This window comes from Miniopterus natalensis, chromosome 19 (assembly GCF_054644295.1).
Source record: "Miniopterus natalensis isolate mMinNat1 chromosome 19, mMinNat1.hap1, whole genome shotgun sequence".
NCBI lineage: Eukaryota > Metazoa > Chordata > Mammalia > Chiroptera > Miniopteridae > Miniopterus > Miniopterus natalensis.
The window spans coordinates 18,712,785-18,736,571 of NC_142099.1; positions in this window are offsets into that span (position 1 = coordinate 18,712,785).

Below are 23,787 nucleotides of genomic sequence, written 5' to 3' on the forward strand. Positions count from 1 at the left end.
CCCAAGACCAAAATGGTCATGTCACTTCTGACAAAGGATGGCATGTGTGCTGGGAGGGGGAGCATAAGCTGGAGAGGATGACCCTGTGGAGAAGGTGGCTCTGGGTCACCAGTCACTGCTCCGGGCGGGAAAGCAGGGCAGAGAATCTGGGGCCTTGCAGAGAATGTGAGCTTGAGGACTCTGGTCTGTGAAAGTCTCTGTATATGAGCTTGATTTCTTTTTTTTTTAAAATATATCTTTACTGATTTCAGAGAGAGGAAAGGAGAGGAAGAGAGAGAGATAGAAACATCAATGATGAGAGAGTCATTGATCGGCTGCCTCCTGCACATCCCCGACTGGGGATCGAGCCCACAACCTGGGCATGTGTCCCGACCAGGAATCGAACCCTGATCGCCTGGATCCTAGGTCGACGCTCAACCGCTGAGCCACGCCCAGCCAGGCTTGATTTCTAAGAGCTAATAATGGACTGGGCATGGTGGGTGGTGGGACTGGTCCTCCTGTAACTGAATGGAACTGGAGAATGCTTGGGCTCCCTCCCAGAACCGAAGAGTGGGTAGACCATCACCAGGTACCTATACTCCCAACAGGGTAAAGGAAGGTTCTGGTAGAAGGTGTGCAGTGACTAAACCCAAATTATCTGGGCCTTCCAGCTTCTGAGAGGCATTCTAAGTCGTCACACTTATTTCTCCATTTCTGCCACAGAGCTTGCACTATCAACTTCTGCAGAACCTGTGAGCTCTACTCCGCTCTCCCTGTCCCACAGCCAGGCTAGTTCCCGACCGCACACCCCCTGGGGCTGCTCAGGCTCCTCCCAGAGCTCCCTGCCTCCCGGCCCGACTCCCCCTCCCAACTCTGTCCTCTCGAAAATGCGTTTCTGACCACGTCACTGGCACCACTTTTCAGGTTCCACATAGCTCTCAGGATCAAGCTCAGATATTCCGGCTGGGCCCTCCCCGATTTCTCTGTTCTCCTCACCTCCACATACACCTCCCTTCCTTCACCCCCGCCTCCCAAACAGTCCTTTGGAATCACCCGTGACTCCTCCAAGCACAGCAGGCTGCTTCGGGCCTCCAGACCTTTGCCTATATCCTTCCCTCTTCCAGGAAAATGCTCTCTCCGCCCCCACGTCATCTAAGACTGACTCATCCGTCTAAATTCAGCTCAAGCTTCACCAAGAAAGCTTTCTGGAGCTCCCTAATCTGATACAGACGCTCCTGCTCTGTGTCCCTCGAAGCCCTCCTGCCTCTGTCACAGCCCTGTCACAGCCCTGTCACAGCCGCCTGCCGGCATGGGTGTTCCATTAGCCCGTCTCTGCCACCACCCTGCGCGGCTGTGTCCGCTGTCGGGCAGAAACTGAAAGCTGGCTAAATGGTTTTTGAATGAACGAACGAATGGGCGAATAAGTGAAGTTCTCTGCACTTGGCTCTTTTTGGATACTCTACCGTCCAGGCTCTCCCTAGGAGAATTGCAAGGTGATTAATTTATAGTGGCCAGCAATTCCTCACGACCAATTTCCTATCTCTTGGATTCATCCAGTCCATTCAGCCCCTTAGTTAGACACATGCCCAGAGGTACCCTTGACAAGTAAAGCATGCAACTTCTCCAAAATCACCTCTTCCTTCTTTTTCTTTAAAAGTCCCAATTCTTTCAGTGTCCTACGATAGAAAAAAACTGACAGCTAATTTAATTTACAATATTTATGATGAAGTGGGAACAGCTGAAAATAATAGCCCCTTACAATTATATAGTGCTTTCCAGTTTATGAAACTCTCACCCTCATCGCCTGTATCTTCTAACAACCCCTGTGAGGTGGCCGGCACAGCTACTCTCATTTCATTTTATACCCGAGAAGAGCACTTCAGCTCACAGAAGTTTTGTGACTTTGCCAGAATCATATAAGTACTAAGCAGAACTCCAACTCAGATTCTTTAAAAAAATTTTTCCATTTCATTTTTCAAAAGATTATGCTGGGATGGGTAAACAAAATGTTATACCTAAAAGGAAAGCATTGCTAATTATAGATGTAGAGTAGAGGCAAAAGGACTGATCTAAATGCACCAAATAACACTGGTTAGACTGCTCGCTCGCTCGCCCGAAGCCTATGGTGACCAGGGCTAATTAGAGGTAAGACAGTTACAGATGCTAGGTTCTTTGATTCCATATGTATCCACAGTGAGAATTAGACTTTAAGCAAAGTTCATGGAAGAAGAAATGCTGGAAACTTTACAAAACCACAATAATATGTTGTGATAAGGGTCTTGGCTAATGTCCTGAGGTCCATAAGTGGCTCATCGAAAACCCATAGCTTCTCATCACAGATAGATTTCTCCTAGAGCCTGCGTCCAAGTCCATGACACACAGGCCTGCCCTACAGATCTGCAGGGAGGCCACCCTGACCCTCAGGGCAAGAGTATGTGCAGCAGGAACCAGGGGTTCTGGAGCGAGTGAGAGAGTGAGAGAATGAGAGTGAGAGAGTGAATGGAAGGGGATGGATGGACAGAGAGAAGAAACAGGAAGGGGTGGCTGAAAAACAAAAAAAATTTCCAGACTGTGACCATTAGCCCTGCACCAAAGACATATGATTCTATAGATTATCACCCACATCGAACAGGAGACTGTGAGCTCCTTCAGGGCGGGAAAGGTGCTGTAAACTCCCTCAACCACCTACAACACCCCCCCCACCACCACTGTGCTCCACCACCCCTGACAACATCTGTGGTTTCACTCAATATCTATAATCACTTACTTACTATTGACTCCCCCCCCATTTCATTCTGAAAAGGAATTTCCATGACGGATGCGCTCTGGTGGGTAGTAACATGTGATCTTCACATTCTGTGTCCACTCTCATGTTTACCTACATGCCTCGAGCCCACAATCCCTTGGTCTCAATCCTCACACTTCCTCTTTCCTTTCAGGCTCCTCACCAGCCATCCAAGCCATTTCTCACTGCCCATGAATCCACATAAATTCTAATTTTGGGCCACTTTTCCCTCAAGAGGATGACTGCTCAGTCTGAAGTTCTGCCTATTTGGAAGGCTTTTCTTGCCACTGTCTTTCAAGTCCACGTCCAGGAGACCGTCGATCGCAGCTGTTATCCGTCTTCACCGTATAAGGAGCTGGCCACCCTTAAACCAAGCTGGGCATTTTTCCCTTCCATGAGCTCACTGAAAGAGGTCATTGGTCTGAGCTGAGTGAGGGGCACTGGTGCCACAGTGGCAGGTGGCACGGGGTCGAGGCCACCTATTCAGACTGCTAACTCATGCCATCTTGTCTTTCCTGTACTTGACCCCAGATGGACAATATACAAGGACATTTTACAATGAGTCGTTGCCAGCCCTGTCCAATCATACTCACATCCTAAGGGGAGGCTTACATGCGTGATAACTCGGTGTGCCATGATCTCTGTCTCTAGTCTGTCTCTACCAGGGCCCAGGAGCATATCAGATGTTGTTTTTCAGAAGTACCATAATACTTCACTGCAGATAGCATGGCCTCAGCTCCAGAAACCCAAGGTACCTTGTGATTATCCTATTGGACCTTGACATAAACTCCACAGGGCATCTTCTCTCGCCACTGATATGTCTAATACCATAAAGCATGCTGTAGCGTAGGACCCAAGTGGCAGGCTGCCAGGCCCTTAGCCTGGACCTGATGAAGCGCCCTTTCCTGCTGGGCCCTACTTAACGTTGGCAGTCTTCAGTATCACCAGCGATGTGGGTGAAGCACTGTTCTCAGGTGTGAAATACGCTGCTTCCAAGGCCTCTGCTTCCTTCTCTGTGATGGGAACAGCCAGATGCAATGATTTGCATTTATTTTAGAAGGGATGTCCTAGAATGCCCCTGTCACTGGACTCCTGAACAAATCTTACTGATATTGCAGGCCCCTGAATATTCATAGAGTCTATCTTCCACCTTCTTGAGAGCATGTGTCTTACCAAGGTCTCCAACATGCAGGCTACTTCTTGCTTATTTAATGTGATTAGCATAATGTCTTTAATGTGCGACGTTCTTTGGGATATCAGATGGCGCAAATATCCTTGGTTTGCATTATGACAGAATACAGAAGAATTAACATAGCCCTGGGGGTAAAATGCAAATATATATTGTTGCCAGTCTACAGAAACAGAAACTATTTCTGATTCTCCTTCCCAACAGGAGCAGGAAACCACATATTCACCAAATCAATGGCCATATTCCATGTACCCGAGGCTATATTAACATTCTGAGCATGAAATACCTCATTTGGCATGGAAGCTACAATACTGGTTACAACTTGGTTGAATCTGTGGTAAGATCAGCCTGGCTTTTCTACAGGCACCAGACTGGTGACATAAATGGAGATATGATGGAGACCACCGCCCTGATTTCTTTAGGTCCCTAATGGCAGCACTGGCTTCTATTCTTCCCACTCCCAGAATACAGGTGTGGTTTTTTTACTTAATATTTTGTCGAGGAGTGGGGAAGTTCAGGCACTTGACCTTGACCTTCCCAATTATTATAGATAGCATGAACTCCATTGGTCAGTGACCCAATGTGTAGGTTAAATCAATTACCAAGTATTTCTATCCTAATTATAGTTTTGGGGACTGGGTAAATTACCACAGGGTGATTCACAAACCCAAGGAACAGACAATGAGCTAGACCAGCAATTTTCAACCTTCTTCACCTCCTGGCTGCATAAACTAATTACTAAAACTGTGGCACACCCAAAAATATATATTATATTTTTTGCTGATCTGACAAAAAATTAGGTATAATTTTTATTTACTCACACCAGATGGCTATTGTGTTAGCTGTTGTCATTCTTTTTTTATTTGACTAAGGGAAAAGAGGTCAGTACCCCTGACTAAATAGTCAGGTATTGCATGTTTTAAAATTTCTTGCAGCACACCGGTTGAAAATCATTGAGCTGGACCTTTTCCAAAGTCTATGTTTTATGTGGGCCTCATAAGTCTTTATCTTAACAGAGGGGCCACAAAAATATTTCCTGTCTCGAGGTATCAATATTAACCCAACACTGCGTCCAACAGTCCGTGAAACATTGGGGTATTCCACTTGCGGTGTCCCTGAGTATATTGCTATGCATCCCTTTGGGGAAGAGCTGCAAGAATCATTACTCTGTTCCTTGCCATGGTATCGCAGTCTTTCATCCCAGAAGCCCTGTTTCCTTTTCAATCAATGAGTTCAAGATCCAAACACTGGATCGGGTCCAGAGCATGGGCAAAGAACCATGACTTTTTATTGGGGCGACTGCCCTCAGCCTGTGACAATGCAGCCCTGATTTCCTCTGAGGGCACACATTGAATAATGCCTCTGCTGGATGCACATCTATTCTGTCCCGACGGATGCCACAGTCTGTTAACAATTCATAACTCTCTCGGCAGAGCACATCTTCTTGGCTGCCATTCCAACCTTATGTTTTTTTATGGAAATTACAACTACCTGGCTTCTGACTGTGAAGTGCTACCACCTGGCCTCAACTGTTTAGGGACCTAATCGTCCCATTGCTACCAGTGAGCTTTGCACTGTGACGGTTTCTCCTGTCATCAGCCATGGACTATAGACAAGAGGCATCACTGAGGTTGTCGATGCTGGTGACTCTCTCATCAAGAGCTTTCTGTGTGGCCCATGGTAAGCTATATTCCTCTAGCTCTTCCCATGGAGCATACTCTTCTGGTGGGGCCTTTGGCTTTACATAGTTTATCCATTTCCACAAGCCTCCTTCCCCCACTCTTTGAATAATTTCTCCATCTTCCATGGAAATCCTTGCATTTCAGCCTCACTCAGTGTGGACTATTGACTTTTCACGCTTCCAGACATATTTCTGGGATCCTTGACACAGTATCACAAGAGGAATATCTCAGAAGAATACTTCTAATTCAATAAAGTCTCCCTTATCCAACCATGTGTTTTAGTCCCCTGGGTCAAGCACCCCCATAATCAGTCCCGCACATATTCCCTGTGCTCCTGCTAGTACACGCCAGCTAGGTCCTGCAGCTCCTTTAAAGGTATAATCTCTTTCTTTCTCTGCAGGCCCTGCACACTTCTGGCTGCTAGTTATAGCTCTAGTGGCCAGGAGGGGAGATAGGGCAGATCCCGAGGGGAGCATGGGTTGTTTCTGAAGCGAGAGGTCTCGGCATTTTCTTCAAGCAACAAAGGGATATTTGAGGTCTCAATAGGGATAGGCGGGCCACTTCTGTGGACTCAAAGGATTCAGAAGAATCTAGAAATTCAAGATTGTTAAGACACCTTGATTCAGATGTCCCTGTCCTATGTGTCTGTCCCCTTCTTTCCTAACTGTAATAGACTTAGCATAAAAGACCTTCCTTGGTTGGGAGTTAAACCTTCTGTGGAGCTCAGTTACTCCACTGATTGAGTCCTGGTTTAGCTCCATCTCTGTCTCTGCCCTCCCACTACATGAGATGAGAGCCCCTGTCAAAAAGGTCCTCAGGGTTTCATGTTTGCTTTTGTAATTGCTTGTTAATCATTCTAACTCTTTCTCTGTCTTTTTTTTTTTCTTATGCAGAGGTCGGCAAGCTTTTTCTTTATAGAGTTATATAGTAAATACTTTAGGCCTTGAAGCCATAAAGTCTGTATCGCAACTGTTAAACTTGCCTTTGTAGTGCAAAAACAGCAGTAAACAGCGTGTAAATGATGGGCAGTGGACAGAATTTCCTGGGAGACCAGTAGGGGCTCTAAACTTCAAGCAGACAGCATACTCCCTTTAACAAACCATGTCCCCCCAGACTGGGCTCGAATCTCATCATGGGTGGGAGAGTGGAAGTCTACGACGTGGAGGCAGACGGGGAAGCCGAGATCTTAGATTTTCCTCAACTACGACCCTGCCTTGCCCCTTGTTTATCTGTCCAATACAGCCTGTTGGATGGGATGCAATTCTCCCCAGAGTCCAGAAGGATAACCTGAAATAGGCTCCCAGAAAAATCAGAAAGAAACTCCAGCTTCTAACAAAGACTAGAAGCCGCAGAGGCAGGAAGCACACGTGCAGAGCGGATCAGCTTCTCTGGATTCCCTGTCCACTCACCCTGCCCACAGAGCTTACGCTGGGAAACTCAGCAGTTGTCAGAAATTCTTTGTAAGGTCAGGAAAGGGTTGCACGTTACCTTCAACTGCAGATTTAAGACTCAAAGAATGCCATAAGAAATCTAAGATAATTGGAATTATTTTTAAAATATGGCTTTATTGCGCTCCACTCCCCTGCCAGCAGTAAAATGAGCTCCTTAAATAGGCCTTGTAAGAGCAGATTATAAAAGCAAAGATTCAAGGCAAGCAAACATTTAAGCCCCCACCCGCTGTACACACCAGCCGCCAAGGATCTCTGAATGCACATGCTAGAGACCAGCAGACTTTTCTTTTGCTTTGCCTCAGTCACACAAGTATCATGCTCCCAGTCAATCTCCTTCACCTTTGGCAGAAATGATTTCCCATCTCAGCGTTTACCCTCTTCTTGCCTTTCTTCTTGTATAATAGTTTTAGCCCTTCGGGGTGTAATCATTTCTTTGATCCAGTTGACAGAATCAAATTTGGTTTTGCAAAGACTGTCTCATGGCTATAGCTCAGAACACCTGAAAAGGCAATGCTGATGCTCGAAGCTTCTAACACCCCACTTTTACCCAGATGCTAGGGATCTGAGCACACCACTGTAGGATAATATTAACCCCTAAATGATCCTCACTTCAAGAGAATGGACTCTCCTTTCCTGGCAGCTGGACTAGTAAGTATCCAGGTGTGTTGGCTGTTGTTACACTTCACTTACAAGGTCTTTGAAGTTCATGAGAGGGTGTAAGGAAGTGGGGTTGGGTAGAAAGGGGGGTCTTAAAAGGTCTCTGATAAGGGGAGAAACAATGAGAATGAGAAGGTCCTGAGAGCAGAATATATTAGGAATTAATCTTGCTATCTCCATTTATTAAATGCCAGTTATGTGCCAGACACTTTTTACATGAATTATCCCTAGCCAAGGTCTGAGATTCAGGCCCTACCTGGGCCTAAATCTTAGTTCCACCTCTTATTAGTTGTATGATCTTCACAAATTAGTTTGCCTCTTTGGGTCTGGGTTGTCTTATCTGTTAACAGGGATAAAAACATCGACTTTACAGAGAAATTGAGAAGAACTGGTAGTACTGGTTAATGGAAAATGTTTACTATATAGTAGCCATTATTACCATCTGCATCATCTTCAGTCCAACTCTGCTATTTATGCATTTTTAAAATGAGGAAGCTGAGGCTATAGAGAGTTAAATCGCTCATCCAAGGACATAGAGCCAATGAAGAACAACCTGGAATTTGAGCCCAACTCTGCTTGACTGGTCCCACTGTGTAACGAAACCTCCGGGCACCCAACCTAGTATCTATGGCAACTGCAGAGCAGCTTGGTGATGATTTTTCTAGTTATTGGCAATTACCAGTTCAACTTCTGCGTATAAACATTTCCATCCCCTATTCCTGACTGTTCCGGTATTGGCTTAGTTCACTGCCCTGATGTTTAGAGAGCTTATATTGCTCCAGTAAAAAACAACACATCAGTTAAAAAATGAGTGATGGGTAATTTCCTATCTTGTAATAGAAGAACATTGGACATTAAACATTAGAGGAAGGCCCACGAAATGTATTGCTCAGGATCTCTCTCTGGCTGGCCGTTTCCCTCTTCCAAGTCTGCATTTCACTCCTCATTCAATTAATATTTATTGAGCTCTCACCACATGTCAGACACTATTCTAATGCTGCGACTTTAACAGCAAACAGAAAGACAAGGTCCTTGCCCTCAAAACTAACAGGAGTCATTGTGAAGACATCCTAACTGGAAGGAGACTTAGAGATCATCTCGCGACACCATTCCATCTAAGAATGTCTTCAATAAAAAGACGTAATTATAATAATTGAAGAAATGCATAATTGAAGTAATTACATGAGTTAAATGGGAAAGAAGGGTCACAGATTTTAATAGAATCATGATGGAGAATTTAGTTAATTAGATAAGGCATCTTCTTTACACTAATCCCTCCTAAAATGGGCTTCTCGGTCCTGGAGCTTCCCACACCCATTATCCCTCCCAAGAAAAATCATCTACCCACAGCCTTCTCCTGAGGAAAACAGCCCTAGGGTATTTTATAAATATAGTATATATTAGTCATTAGGGCTTTAAGTATATAAACTCACTAGTTATCAAAACAACCAGTGAGTTACATATAATAAGTACTATTAACAATCATATCTTGCAGAGGAGGAGACTGAGGTTAAGTAACTTACACAGCTAGGAAGGAACAGAGTTTCATGTTGGAAACCAGATGTTCTAACTCCAGAACCTATGCTCTTTTTCTTAGTCACTTTGGATCTCCAAACTGTGGAAGGAGAAATGAGAAAAGGCACAAGGAGAACCAGCAAAAAAAGAAGAGCAGAGTCTTGTTAATGGTGTCGGAGTACAGATCCACCGATTCTTGCTCCTCAGGGGACAACAGAGATGACCCAAGTGTTGAGCGCTGCCGGGAACACAGGGAATGGGTGTTCCTAGAGGCCCTGAGAATGTGGTCTTCTCTCTCACTGCGCGTGCCCTTCCAAGAAACTTCTACCACTAAGGTAACTTGAGCAAGTTTCCTGCAGCCCAAGTGCCCAGCCCTCTATTCCAAGTACGAGTTACCCGTATGTATAATTCTAGCATTCCAGAATTTATAAGTCATATCTTTTGCAACAAAATTATACCTGTGTATTTTTTTTTTGTTTTTAACCTCTCTCTTTTTTCTAGCAAATACAAATTGTGAATCCATCCTGATGAGACGATCTGGGAAAAGTGTGACCTGGAGATTAGCTGACTACCTGAATCTCTGTCTCTTCTGTGTTCAACACATGGGAGCTGGCCACTGACTGCAAGTCTGTCTCAGGACCCTGGACATCAATCTGCGGGACGCCTCCACCAGCCAGGCCGGCCAGGCCTCATGTGTTTGCCACTCTTGGACTCACACCAAGATGTAAGTCCTCTGGGCGTCTCTTTGCTTTCTATCTCACGTTCCCCCGTTGCTTTGTCCATCCCAGACTCTTGGTCCAGATTCTTACTGTTCCTCCCTTTCCTATATTCTTGAGGGTGCCCCCTGGATTTCCCATTCATTATAATGAATTACAGGTAAGTGTGTCCCTTCCTGCATATATAAAGCAGGTCAGACGATGGTAACCACTTCCTCCTCTGTGCTCTAGCTTATGAACCATCTTCTGCTAATCTTACGCACACAGTCTATAAACACAACCTCCTCCAACTCCCTTCAAAACCGCTTTTCAAATTCTTTATTCATTCAGAACAGTCCATAGGTAATAACTATCATTTGTCTTTTCACAAAAAGTGTAGCTATTTAGATAAAAGAAGGCCTGAGGATGGAATTTCATTTGTGCTAAAAGTAGGGAGGATTCTGAGGTGGGGAGGTACCCTGAAGACAATCACCTCTTTTACTCCCCAAAATTGACTTCAATACCAGACCTGGGTACAAACTGCTCTAAAAAAAGATGGGAAGCATTTATTTCTTGCAGAACAGGAACAACCTTTACACACCACTCCTGACTACAATAGAAATATGTCTCTAACCTACATGTCAAGAGCATGGCGATACTGAAATCTCTGTAAGCAATGCAACGATATTAGCAAGGGGAATGAAAACATGCAAATAACAACTTAGGTTATTTTAAAACTTAACTAACTTAAAAGAAAAAAATACAGTGAAAGTTTCTCCTTCAAATTTTCCTTGATTTTCCTTTCTCAGTTAAGTCAACAACCCTGCCAAGTTTGAAGCTTATAGCTTTCGACATTTCTGAGCTACACAATCACAACAAAGAGATTGAAGTATTTTCTTTGAGAGGGGGACTTGAAGGGGAAAACCTGCAATGGTCTGACTTCGAGGCAGAGAAGCCAGTGGAATTGTACGAGTTCAAACTTTCAAAAACAAAAAAGGAGAAAACCTCACTTTGGGATGAGACATGAAGCGTGGCCATTTCCAGGCTCTTTTTGTGTGTGTGTGATGAGAAAGATGAATATCCTGAAATGTCAGAGTAGAAATGGCATATGGTTGGTAATTACAGAGGGTTTCTCTGCTGCTCAGGATCTGAGTCCACGGTTAACTCTAGCCGACTCTGGCAACAATCACATAAAGACACCAATTTCTAGGGAATAAATATTTTCAAAGTTTCCAATCTGATCTTCAAATCAACTCTTGGATTCACATAAAGACACCAATTTCTAGGGAATAAATATTTTCAAAGTTTCCAATCTGATCTTCCAATCAACTCTTGGATATGGGTATTATTAAGCCCATTTTATAAATAAGGAACCAGAGGTGAACCAAGATTAAATGACTTGCCTAAGGGCATATATAGATGTCACTTGGCTCAGCCACAAATGGATTTTCTGACTTCAAATCCCAGGCTCATCTCATTAGGCCAAAAAAGAATGGGTATGCTGGCCAATTAGGCTAAGTCGTTGGATCACCAAAGCAAGATGCTGCTCTGCATATATCTACCACCATGACCAGGGCTGTAAAACTCAAAGCAGATGTTTGGCCCATTAGAGCAGCACAGAAAACTAAAGGATCCGCCCTCAATGGTAGCATGACTACCTTTAGTTTGCTCGACTCCAGGTCAGAGTATAGGATCAATAGCTTTCAAATGGAACACTTCATCAAATGACTTTAGTTTCCCATGACACTTGATTTTTAATGTAAACTTTATATAATTCCTAGGGAAAAAAAACACACGTTGCATTCTATCATTAATCGAATGTGACGAGGTCCCAGCTATGCGATAGGCCTTGCCCTAAGTCCTGGAAATATAAAGAGAACTAAAAGGTATCCTGGTCTGGGGTTACTTTCCTGTCTCCTTTTTGACTCGTAGCCTAGACAGGAGCAGTGTTCAAATAGTTCACCTTCATTATAGCACAGGCGCCGATCAATCAGAAGAGATGCTGACTGAGAGTAAGGCCTATGGGGTTTGTTACGTACCTACCAGTGATTTCTAGACGAATGCGCGTCCAGCCCCAGACATTACTGGCTTTTTAAAAATTTATGCTTAGATATATATATATATATTTTATATTTTTTTTCTTGTGGGAGCATTTATAGCGAGACATGAAGAGTCAGCACATTCTGGTCCAGAAGATCATCAGCGGTTCAAACAAATCTTCTTGGACGTCCCAACGCCAAGTTGGTTAACCTCACCCAGGAAGCATTACTGTAGCAGGTCAATGTCTAAGGCCGTCCAGGGCCCGGCCTTTCGTTTCCTTCCCCAGCTTCCTGTTAGTATGTTTTATTGTTCCTCACATTCCCTTCGAGGCCAGATTGCTCACCCCTTCGAGCACGCCCCAATAACTGCACGCCCCCAGGGGGTGCTGGCGCTGCTCGCCCGGGGCGCGGAGCTCACTGTGTGGGGCCCGCCCCAAGCCCGGGCAAGGTGATATTGTGTCGCCAGCTTGCAGTCAGCCACTGGGGGGAATTCATATCACCCAAGCTGGCAAACACTACAAATAAGGTTATTATTTTTTTCGAGAGTGGGTTGTTGAACATGAACCATCACGATACTGCATCCCCACTGACAAAAACCTGCAACACTTCCCTAGAAGTGCCTTATTTTCCATTGTGAATATGAGGGGTAAAAAAACTCACAAAAACAAGCAAAAGTAACTCCCCCTCAATAAAAACTGAGTCGCCTTGACACTCACCCCAATGTCGCTATGGTTGTTTATGCTGCTCTTTATTAGAGTTGTTTAAGTTTTTCCTGAAATTTTGATATGCCCATCCCAGCTTCCAAGAATGGCTCCCCGGTGGCTTTTACAGGTGGAGACAGTTTTTGGCTTTCAAATGAGTAGTTTCAGACCCGAGCTCCCTTTAGGAAACCACTCCAGCTAAGGCTGGGCTCTTGCTCTCTTGCTCTGTGGGATTGCTTTGTACAGAACAACCCTTTTGTATTAAGAACCAGTAAAACACCCCCTACCCTTTTCCAATCATCTCTTTTTGAGCCATTTGATGCAGGAACATACCTTTCACACCTGCCCCTTGGCCCCCAAGATTTTATTTTCACATTCGGATGGGTCTAGGCAGTCCTCTAAGAGCTCTTAAGGAAAGCTTTTCTTTCTCCCGGAGCTCCTGAAATGATAATGAGGTGATACATATTTTTAAAGCAAATCCATTTTCTTTTTTGATTCCCTGGGATTTTTCCAGACACAGACCTTTGAGTTTATAATAACAGTTACTGAGATTTTTCAAAAGATTCCTTAATCCAAGAAGATACTGTGTTCTTTATAAAAGAAGGGTTTCCATTCTTTTAAAAGATGTCCATTAATAAAATTCACCATCTGGGGATCTGATGTATAGCATGGTGATTATAGTTAATAACACTGTATCATATACTTGAAAGTTGCTAAGAGCATAGATCTTAAATGTTCTCCCCACAGAAAAGAAATGGTATAATGGAGGTGTTAGCTAGCACTCTGGTAGTAGCCACTTTGTAATACGTAAGTGTAGCGAATGAAGACATTGTACCCTTTAAACTTAGACAATGTTATGTGTCAATTATATTTCACTAAATCTGGAAAGAATAAAATAAAATCCACTCTTTCTGTGAGTGAAGACAAAGTCTGAGTCTTTAAAACCTAAAGCCATGGTCAAAACTAAATAATAATTCTGGAGCCAGCCCGATGTCCTGACACGGGATAACCACTGCAGATCTGTGGACATGCTACATAACCTGGGAAATTAACCCCTCCCCCCTCGGCCCTGAATGCCGTTCACAATAGCACGGAAGAGCTGATTTCTGGAGCGCGCCTTCTCCTCTTCTCTGTCTGGCACTTTTCAAACTCAAGCTTAAATACCCCCTCTGCACAGATCTCTCTCCTCGGCATGTTGTTCATCCTGTTTTATTATACTTGTATTGTGTAATAACTTTTTCTTTTCTCTGTCCAATAAAACCGTCGCCCTTCTGTGTGGTCAGGAAAGACAAAACTAAACAAAGAAGAAGGTTAAACTGTAGGAACCTCGGCTGAGCCCTGCTCAAAGGCACAGGGGAGCAGGCAAGGAAAACGAAACACTGGGAGCCTACACCATTACTGCAGGGAAAAACCACGGGAGAAAGAAGCGTTACTCAGGGCCTGCGACAGCCAGGCACAGAGGGAAAATAAGAATCATACGGCACACGGGCTTGGGGCACAGACTTCAGAAAGGTCAACCGCGGCTTCTGTTTAGGAGTTTTCTGAAGGTTATGTTCTGGCTAAAAATGGATGTCAGGGCGCGGGTAAAAACCTTAAAAGACAGATTTCTTAGGATTTAAACAATGCCACAGGAAAAGGCGATGGTGGGGTCACTGAAGCACAGGCCTGAAAAAGACCTGCACACAGAGCCCCAAAGAGGTGGAATCTCTAAACAGAGCCCGCGCCCAACGTGGTCCTCAGGCACAGGCACAAAGGGCCCAGCGGGAAAAGGCAAAGGAAGAGGTTTTGCGTATGCGAGATGGGTGGAAAGGGAGTCTCAAATAAAACTGATGCTTGGGGCTGTCACCACTGCATTTGTCTAATTTGTCTAATTTGTCCCAGACATTAGAGATCACCCCAATAGCCCAGTACTCGCTGAAATTATTCAACTGGCCAATCCTGAGCTCTTCACTCCACCCTGCCTTGTCTTTCCAGCAGAAACCCCGGTAGAGGCCATGACCTAAGCATCCTTCCGGCTGCTGTCTCCTGCCTCCTGCCTCCTGCCTCCCAACCACTCTGTGGTCTTTCCAACGTGGCCTTGCATGACGTTTCATGGCCTCTGTCTCTAGGACCTGTGAGTATAATAGACGTTGTTCTCTGTCCCCTCTTATGGCCACACCTGACTATCTCCTAAGAGAATACAATACAGCAGGTCATATATTCTCTGTTCCAACTACTCAGTTTTACCTTTCTGAGTCCAGATTTTGAAATGGGGACAATGGCACCCAGCCACAGAATTGCTAGAAAATTATTTAGCTAGAAAATCTAACACAGTCCTTGGCACATCATCAGCGACTAAAAATACGTTACTTCTCCTTCCTGACTAAAAAGATACCACGCGCTCTCCTGCAAAACCCTCCTATCTGTCCGCTGGTCTAAAACTCACCTAATGGGAGCATGACTCGGAGACCGTGGGACTCTTCAATCCGGGACAGAGTGTCACAGAGACCAGCGTGGCTGTCAACAAGCTTGTCTCTCTTTGAGGGACATAAAATCAAGAAGCTAGGACTTGAAAGGAATGAAATTTAATTCACAATCAACTAGAAATTCTACAGCTTTAGAATCAGAGAATATTCTTGGAACGGGCTCTTTTTAGTACAATAAATTTATCCAACTGACTTCTTTAAGTATCCACCTTGCCAACCTTTTGAAATGAAGGTTGATTAGGTTCAATGGGGAATCTGCATTTCATCATGAAAATGGAACAGGACGTCCTTGGCTCCGTCCCCCGAGGAGGAGCAATTTGGGGCACTATGTGCAAAGCATGAAGTAAAGACACAAGCAGCACATTTATTCCGGGCAAGACAAATAGGAGGAGGACATAGGCAGGGCCCACGAAGCACGGAGAGGCGTCGCTTCCACTCTCACCAAACAGACCTCCTAGGAGGAGAACTCCCCAAAGAGCCTTCTCCAGCCTTTTCTTTTACAAATGGTAGTTTACGAGCATGGAGACATTACAAGGAACGAGACACTTTCGACGGAGCGGATGTGTTTAAATATTACGGGGGAGACGAACTTAATTATCAAGGGGTAAATGCAGCAACAGCAAGTTTTGTTGAAAAGAAACCAAGCCCCACTGGATTTTTCTCAAATCCTCGCTTCTTTTGAGAAGGTTTAATGTACAACCGGAGAGAATTTGACTCTCTAATAACCTGAACAAATAAAAAATAAAAAAAAAAGTGTAACGGAAGGAAAACTGTGCCTATTACACATCTCGTTTCTGAAACGACAGTGAATCGTGCACTAGTTTTAGCAGGTTAATTAAGGAGTCTGTTAGCAGTGAAATAAATGCTGGCACACTCCCAAATCTGGCTCATTCTAGCCAAGGCATAGACATAACTGATGTTTCTCCAATACAACCAAGATGCGCCACCTAATCTAGAGAAAACGCATTATCCCTCACAGGCTTAAAGTCCGAGCGGGGGCCGAAATGTTGCCAGTGTTTTTCAGATCAAGTAATAGGCCTCTGAAAAGCTGAGTAAGCTGTTCGGCTGATGGAACGGTTGAAATTGAAGGGACAGTTCAATGGGCTGACACTGGTTAAGAGAATCATTTAGTCAAGTTCATGACATAGTCTTCCTCAATCCTGAACCTTTAGATCAAGTTGACCCTCCCGTTGAGCCAGTGGCTGACGGCCAGTTAACATGAGGGGTGCAGGTCGCCCATTCCCCGGGACTGTCCCGGCCCTGAGCCCCCGGCAGGCCCGGTGTGCTCCTGGCACACGTGACTAGAGCAAAGCGCAGCAAGCAGGAAACGCAGCCTGCTACGCGGCGCGTTAAGGAGCAGCGGGGCCTGCGTCTGGTGCGAAGCCTGGTGTTGTGGGCGCGCAGGTGAGTGAACCATGACTGCCTGCGAGGGGCTGGGTGGGGAAAACAGATGGTAAACGTAGCTATATTGAGACATGCATGGTAAAGTCGGCTATAAATAATTACAGAAACTGAAGGACAGCTACTGCTGAATCAAGAGGGTGAAAGAAAAGTCAGAGAAAATGCTAGAGAAGTGGCGATCTTTCAACAATCATCGAGAGTTTGTCCTTTGGGCAAGAAGAGGAAAGCATTCCGAGCAACGCAGACAAGAGTTGGTGCTGGTGGGGCGACTATGAGCGACGTGGCTCCGAATAACAGTGTGGGGTCTGGAGCGGCCAGAGTGGGGAAGCTGTGTCCTAACCCCGAGACTGTGACTTTTGGGGACAGGAAGGAGGTCTCTTAACCCCTTCCATTGCGCTGTGGAAAATCCCTACCGAAGCACCCCACCCGCTTGAGGCTACAGCACTAGGGAGACACAGTCACCGCTGACAGCATCCTGCATCCTTCGCTGCCGCCTCTAATGAGATTTATGTGTGTGTTTTCTTGAGCAACTATTTTCTATCAGTAAATATTCACTGAGTACGCTGCATGCTAGTATTATTAAAGGCACTGCAGGAGAAGTATTGCCAGTAAGTGGAATTAGCAGACAGGTTAAAAGTGAGTCTGGAACCAGACTGTCCAGGTTCAAAGTTTAATTTCAAAACTCATCAGCTTTAACTTTCGATAAGCGACTTCATTTCTCTAAGTGGAGATGACACTGTAATTCACTGTAGCATAGCCAAGAGGGTGAAAGGAAACAAAGCACAGTATTCAGACCATTGCCTCGTATAGAGCAAGTGCCCAGTAAGTGTCGGCTGCATTCGTCGTCTTTGGGTGGCAGAATGCACACAGCACAACTTAACTGGTTTCCATTTTGGAGGAACTGGCAACTTACCTGTTACATGTGTGAACACATCTCTTACGGTGCTTGTCCATGGCCTCCTCACAGTTCTATGTTCATTCCCTGCAACGGACGTCACACCCTTTCTACATGGCTCCAGAGGGTTTTCTCTGGGCTTTTTGAAGAGCTTATTTTCTCGGGCTGTTTCTCCTAGGAAATCACATTCGTTTCTCAAAGAGCATCGAGACCCCCCCCCCCCCCAATTCTAAACAAGTCCTTCTCGACTTCATCCCACACTCATATTCCCACTGACAGGCAACAAATTCTATGTGCAGCACCTGCGGAACTCATTCATTTCAACACGAGGTCAGCTTGTTCCTGAAGAACCGCAGCAGGAAAGGGAAGGACCGTGGGACTGTTCAGAGGTTGGTGGTTCCCGGCATGTTCCGACCGAAGACTTTCAGGGCTCGGGCTGCTCGTGGCAGAATTTGAATCCACGGAAACCTAGAAGTCCTCGGGTTAGCCTTAAAGGAGGTGCTCTCTCTCTGGTTCCCGAGCGGGGGTGATTCCGGAGCCCAGCGTGGGGGGGAAGGAAGAAGCGGGAGGGAGAGGAAGGTGAGAGCTACTATCATTGGCAACAAATATGAACAAAATCAGCGCAGGCAGCATAAATGTTTGAAAATCTGTGCCAGCCGCTATAGCAGGATGCCACCTGCAAGCTGGTCACTGTGACATTCTGAGAACAAAACCGAAGGAGGTGTTCATGGTAACCGGCAGCTGCAGGCTCCGGGATACCACAACCGGGGCAGAAAGTGGCCGGTGTCGCTGAATAGCTCTTACGCCTAGCGGTGCATCCGAGGGTGGCCATTGTCCCGCGAACAATAGATGATTTAGCAACAGCCACTTGATTAACCCGCCAGAAACTGAACTATAAGATCAGGGTGACAGACAGGGATGTACTAATGAAGCAATGATTTAAAAAGAGAAGCCCCCAACCGTCAGTCTTGGACAAGTAATTTGCTTCCCCTGATGCAATACAGTCTCATTCTCCCCCCTCTCCTCCCCTAGGGAGCAGGCAGAGGCGACCTTTCTGACCCAAGGGGACCAAGTATTTCCCCCTCCTGTCACTAGGAGAAGTGAGGGCAGAATCCTGACCTCCAATAGCCTCCCCCGCAAAAATCGCTCTTGGAAATCCTCCTTCTCTCAGGCTGTAAATGTAACTTCCCATCCATAACTTAAGTCCTCCAATTTTTTGAAAACCCAGACATCTGCAAAAAGAGGTGGCATTTTAAGCGAGTGGCCTTTCAGGCATTAGTGAGAAGAACTTACAAGCAGGTATTAACAGAGCAATATAGTTTTTGCTCAATTCATGTTTGCTAAGTGTGTCTGTGTTAAAATTCGAGAGAAAGAAGTCGTAACACCCAGATGAACTACAGCATAGAACTAGTTTAAAAAACACACACACACCACTGCAACAAAAAATAAATTACACGGCATCAAAGTAAGAGGTCAGATTTCCAGTCACACATAATACACCTGTTTTTCAGAGAGGGAAGGGGCTGGGAGAGAGGAGGTGAGGGGCAGCTGGCCGAGGGGGCGGGCTGAGGCCGTCTGACTGTGATGGATGGCGCTCGCCGTATTTGCACCCGTGTGGAAAATCGGGGCGAGACTGCTCCAGATACTGGTCCCTCTGATTTCCTTCTTGTGTCCATCCCCTCATCCAGCCCTCTCCCTTCCTGCCTGTGGGTCTCATTATTTAAAATTTTAAGCAGAGGAAAGCAAAACCACTTCTTTCTTTTCTCTTCCCTCTCTTTTCCACTATGAGGAATACAATCATCATTTTGAAGATTTCTTCACTTAGCGACTAGAGGGAACTTTCATTTCTCTGGGTACTCCAGTTTATTTTTCCAGAGAGTGCAGAAGCGACAGCCACAGTTCTGAGAGTGTCTCCATCAAATCTGCTGTGGCCGGCTCTCTGCTAAATTGCCTGTCTCCCGCCCCTCCGCGGGGCTCCCCCACGGCCTCCCACACACAGCCTGCTTTGCACCAGGCAGGATTTATTGTGTAACTCTGCCTCTCCGTTGAATTATTTTGTTGCTACATTTTTAGGCAGATCTTACGAGATTCCAGTTCCCACCCTAAGAGGTGGAGCAATTAAGCACCTGTATCTTTCCTGGGGTCCCTACTGTGTCCAAATCTACCTTCAATCCAACCGGGGTGGCCATCTGCAAGCCACATTCACAAGACATCTCCAGGAAGAAGGAAGGGGGAACAATGTAGCATCAACTTTAAAAGAACGTCATGACACCAAACTCACAGTTACTTTTACAATCTCTGCTAACGTATTACCTTTTGTAAAAATCCAAAGTCCATGGCAAAATTTGGAAAGTATGTATCTTAAAAGTTATTGGCTATCATTTTGTTTCAACATGGAAGCCTGAAACACCTATCCCATCCAGGCTGCAAGAGGACTATATGACCAAAAGTTGCCACAGAAGATTCATACCAACCAAGAGATAAATGAGAAATCCACATCCAATCAACTACACATAAGTGTGATTTCGGGCAACCAGATACATTGAGAGACCAGGTTTCCAACCTCACTGCCTAAGAACAAGCACTGTGCTTGCAGCCCAGCAGGGATTTGAACACATGGGAAAGAAAAGGGGTTCACCTCCCTCCAGCCCCCCTCCAGGCGTCCTTTTACCCCACATCAAAAACACTCCAGCTCTGTTCTTCTCAAGTTCAAACCAGCACTGGGAATGTGGTTCCTTCCAGCTGGGGAGACACGGTGTCAGGGGTGACCTTGGACACAATTAGGCTGCACGCTGTTAAAACTTTACAGATTAAACCCAGCAACTTGAATTGCATGAGACGGTGTGGCGGAGGCAGTGATGGACAATGGGGCTAAGACCTCCCTGGGCTGGACAGGTAGAAATGCCACCGGAAATATCAAGTGTGTCTCCAGTGAACTTTATTTTTAACACAAAGACCTTTCTCTGCAGGAGGACACTTGCTGAAACGTGATCTAAACTCACTTAAAGAAGAAAAAACGTACATGTCTGGAATTGAAAACCGAGAGCTTGCCTTCCGCTCTGGAGCCCCTGGCCCTCAGGGAAGGTGAGTCCTTTGAGCTTTGTTGGAGGCAATGCCTCCCCTCATTCCCGGCTCACTCTCCTTTCTCCCGTCTCCCAGCTGGACGTCCCCTGCTGTGCTCTTCAGTACCCTCTCCTCGGCATGGCTCTGTTCCAGCCTCAAGCTTTGGTTTCTGCCACCAAATGGGTCTTCCTACTGTTAAGCCCTGAGTCTTTTTGGGGGATGTACGCCTTCTCTTCCTCTCATCCCCTTTTGTTCCTTTCATTTTATGGATCACCTTTGTGGTTTTGTGGGTTTTCTCCCAAAGACCTGCCGGTGGTAGAGGAGTGAGTCTGCTGAGCTCCCTCCCTTCTTTGTCTTCCCCAAGATAACCATCAAGGCTCTTTTGGTTTTAAGGGCTCTGCTTTTAATAACTACAGAAAGAAAGCAGCCAAAAAACGAACGGTGACAATAAATATAGTGAAGTCACAAACTGTAAGAAATCTTCAAAGTTTCAGCAGCATTGGTCTCTAGGCTACAGTTATGGCTCCCCTTAGATTGTGGTTGAAAACTGCATTTGCTTTCTGTTCCCTGTTTTATTTCTCAAGGTGGAGCTTACTAACCTCCCACCTCCCTCACACACTGACTCCCCAGTACCTTCCTCACCTCCGCCCTCATGGAGAATGGGTCGTTTGGCCAGAGGCATTTAAATAAACATTTAATCTCTACCTAAATTCCCATCTTAAATACCCCAATTTAATTTGGTACTTAAGCTTATTTATACCAAGGCGGTAATAACTACTTACTATGTTACCTATCTAGGGGGGTATTTATATTTTTAAAAAATAACATTCCAGAGAGGAAGGGAAATAAAAGGGATGATACTTTAGTGGGGGAACTTAGGCATTACAATCACAGGTGAGAGGGGAAGTTGACTAATAACACTTGAATTGTCCAAATGCCCAGGATGGAAGCTCCTAGCTCAGCTCTGCCTTGTCCACTGTTAGAAGCTTTTAATATTAATGTAGATCGTAGCCAAGAGCTGTTCCAGCACATTCATCACACCAAGATCAGAAGAATGTGGTTATAAAATGGGATCTAAATCCCAGTGGATGATGTGAATCGTAGCTAAATAGACCTGAAAGGAGCCAAATCAAAGAGCTGCCATCTGGCTTTCGGTCTGGCATCCAGTTAGTTTGTACGAGGCACCCACAGTTTGCTCAGCACCATTCTAGGCACCGATAGATCAGAGAGCACCTTCGCCCTTCCTGAGCTTAATTGAGGATGCTCGCTGGACAAACATAAAATCGATGCTGGACGGTACATGCTAATGTTGGGAAGCAATGGTGCAGGTAATCAAAAGCAGCAGATCGTCGGGAAATTATACGTGCCCTGCTCGCTGCCATGGCCATGGGCAGCAAAGGGAAAGCGAGGAGGCGGCACCAGGCGGCACCAGCAGGATACGCTTCTAGGGGGTGTGCTGGGCAATCATTTGCATCGCGGCAACTGTCTTGGCAAACTGGCGTGAGCGAATGTTTTGCATGTTTAATTATATGTGTTGGTTAAAAGATGTAACTGTTTAATATCTATCGGTGGTATTGGGGTTTTTAAAAATTCAGGTGGTGGAGTCACTTGTTCGGAGAAAGCCCGAGGGAGATAATGATGGGGATAATTGCAGCGAAGCAAAACAGCAGACACAGGCCGGGGCCTGGAACTGGGGCTATGATGAATTCACTGAAACATGTGGGGTTGTTGTGGGTTTTTTTGCTTGGTATTTTATGGTTTGTAGACTTATTAAAGCAATTGGTTATATAAGAACTATCACCGTGATTGCTCGGTCCATTTCAGGCTGAGAGAGATCACTCAAAGCTACACCACGAATTCCTTCGGCTCAGAATGCTCTGGGGCCACCGCCGGAGGCCTTCAGGCTAACAAAGGCCTTCCTGGGTCCACCTCCCTCTGCATGTCAGAGCAACTTAATAGAAGCAGCGGAGGAAGGGTGGTGGTCTCCAGGCTTCAGCCGCCCTTTACCAAGGCCCTAGGCCCTGCCCACGCCACCACATCTCTGCCTCGCCTCCATCAGGGCCTTCCTCCATCCATCTCCACTGAGGGCGTCTGCTCCTCCCTCCCCCAGTAAAAAGGAGGTCTTCTCACTCAGGGGAACGGCCCTTGCGGCTGGGCCAAATCGCTAAACGTTTGTAACTCCATTGACCTCAGAGTTGGAGAAATCCCAGAGGAACCCACCAGGAACCCTGCTCATCTGTTCTTCCCCCTGGGAGCTGAGGCCCAGCACAGTCCTCTGACATTTCCCACATTAGGACACGTTCTCTGACCTTCTGGGACACCTTGCCAAGGGAGTGGAGGGCAGACACTGGCCTCACCTCCTTTCCCAGGGTCCTCCAAAACTCCCACCACGGCTCTTCCCGAGCGGCTTAGGAGAGTTGGTGAAGGCAGAACCCCACATACCCTGCTACGGCATTGCAGGGTTCCTGAGGTCGCTATGCAGAGCAAATTAGGTGCCTCTGTGATCCTGGGCGACTTTCATTTCAGGCGACGTGCTAATTAAGTACTAACAGGAGCGGGAGAGACAGCAAGTTCAAAGGGAGTTCAGAGTAGGAAGAAAGTTCACGTCCTTCTCAGCTCAATTTGGAAAGAAGGCCAAGGAAATGTACTCTCTTTGCCCTCGGATTCTCTCTTTATTTTCTCCTTAAATACAGCGCCCTTCCCCTCACCCACACAGACACAAACACCACACTCCTTCTCTGCAACAGTAAGAGTGTAAACCCCAGGCGTAAACCCGGGAGTCCTCAGCAACGCGGGTGCTCCCGGTCTAAGCCGGACGCTGGGCCGCCAAAGGGAAATCCAGTCATTTCGCAAGCACACAGTGAGCACCTACTATGTGTCCCACATTGCCCTTGACTCAGGGAGTACGAACGTTAATGACAGGAACTCCCCATCCCCATGAAGCCTATAGTTGGGGTGAGGGGTGGGTGAACGTGAGAGCAGCTCACGAGGTTCAGGGTGGGAAGTGTGTCCCTGGAGGTGGGTGCAGGCCGCTGGGGGCGGAGAGGACAGGAGGAGGGACCAGGGACTCTGCAGGAGGTGCCACCTCCACACTTCCAGCTTGGGCTAAGGATACTCTCCCACCACTTTTAAACTCCTGAACCCAGAAAGCCCTCCAGAAACTCAAAACAGAGAATAAGAACAAGTGGGTGCACACACATGTAATTTTGATGTAAAAGGAGGAGGTGAAACGATGTCAGGCTTCACAAAAGAAAGGTTAAAACAGGGGGT